The sequence below is a fragment of the Arachis stenosperma genome, chromosome 4, assembly GCF_014773155.1.
Source record: "Arachis stenosperma cultivar V10309 chromosome 4, arast.V10309.gnm1.PFL2, whole genome shotgun sequence".
Classification (NCBI taxonomy): domain Eukaryota; kingdom Viridiplantae; phylum Streptophyta; class Magnoliopsida; order Fabales; family Fabaceae; genus Arachis; species Arachis stenosperma.
In genome coordinates, this window is record NC_080380.1 from 57,549,282 (window position 1) to 57,551,244 (window position 1,963).

Sequence of the window (1,963 nt, forward strand, 5' to 3'; positions counted from 1 at the left end):
AAGCTGAACCCTTAGCCACCATTACGGCTTAGAAAAGTCGCAAATTCCTATACAAAAACATTGTCACAAGGTTCGGAGTCCCCTACTCCATCACAACAGACAATGGAACACAGTTCACGGACACAAGTTTTCAGAACTTGGTGGCCGAACTAAAAATCAAACAACAATTCACCTCAGTCGAGCACCCGCAAGCCAATGGACAAGCAGAAGCTGCAAATAAAGTCATCTTGGCCGGGTTAAAACGGAGACTCCAAGAAGCCAAAGGGGCATGGGCCGAAGAGCTCCCCCAGGTGCTATGGGCATATCGGACAACTCCACACTCTACAACGGGAGAATCGCCATTCCGACTATCTTACGGGATGGAGGCAATGATTCCTATCGAAATAGAGGAAGGGTCACCCAGAGTCATCTTCTACAGCGAAGAAGGTAACCCGCAGGCACAAAAGGAAGAACTCGACCTCCTCCCCGAGGTCCGAGAAAGGGCCCGGATCCGAGAAGAAGCCTTAAAACGGCGAACGGCCCTAAGATACAATCAGAAGGTAATAAAACGAAGCTATTCCACTCACGACCTAATTCTAATCCGAAATGACATCGGAACACAAAAGTCGGGAGAAGGAAAGCTAGCCGCAAACTGGAAAGGACCCTACAAAGTAACAGAAGTCTTAGGAACAGGCTATTACAAGATATCCGACCTAGAAGGCAATGAGCTGCCCAGGGCCTGGCACGCCTGTAATCTAAGACGGTACTACAGCTAGAAAAATTTGACCCGAGGTGTACTCTTTTTCCCTACAGGGGTTTTTTAATGAGACACCCGGTCAAGTAAGGCACCCGACCTAGTCAAGGGTAAACACTCTGTAAATATTCTTTCTTTTTTAATACTAATCAAATCTTTCTATTTTCTTTTGTTCTTCCTTGTGATGAAACAAATCCTGAAAAAGTACCCCGCCAAGGCGCATTAATTTATGCTCGACAAAACGCAAAAAATCATTTGCCAAAAAGACCGCACAAGGTCAGCAAAGATGAAGCGACGAGGTTCAAATTAATGTGAGAAGTTATAAAGTAACTCTGAAAAGGTTCAAAAAGCCAAATAAAAAGAGATTACAAAAATAACTTAAAAGGCCGACTAACGACAAGGTCGGACCCAACAAAGGGAAGTACTCGAACACCCGAGGTCCGAGGAAAAACCCGGATCCAAGAAAGAAGCCTTAAAGAGGCAAAGCCAAGATTTCGAAAACGCTTACTAAAAAGTTGCTATACAAAAACAACTAAAAAGTACAAGCGAAAAAACGAAATCAAAGGAAAAGGCAAAGCAAAGTTCTCAAAGCGCTAGCTAAAAAAGTTGTTATCCAAAAACAACTAAAAAAGCATAAAAGCGGAACAAAAAGTCAAAACGCGAATAAAACACCGCATAATAAAGCTAAAAAGTTACTACAAGTAGCTAAAAGCAAAAAGGTGTCCAAAGCATTCACAGAAACCATCCAAAAGCAAAAGAGCCCACAGGCCGGGCAAAAAACCAAAAAGATTACAGAGGATCAAGGTCCTTTCCGGACTCCACATCAACAGAAGGCTGCGGAGGAAACATAGAAATCGGGACTGCATCAACGGCACCGTCATCCCGGCTTGAAACCTCCACACCAGATCCATCCCCGACCAAAGGTGAAGTCGGGTCCGCAACCGGAACCTTAAGGTCGGACACCGGAACCTTGGGATCGGACACCGGAACCTCATCCTCATTGGGAGCAGGAACAATCTTTCCCTCCACAACAACGTTATCCGTACTAAATAAGCTCAGATCCAAGTCAGGAGCAAGAACCCGGACCTGAGCCTTCAAATTCTCGAACATAGCATCCATACCCTTAGCCACATGGCCTTCCAGCTCGTAAAAATCATCCTGAGCAGATTGCAACTTCTCCCTTGTCTCCACAAGCTCGGCATATATCCGAGTATAATTCTCCGTCGCCGC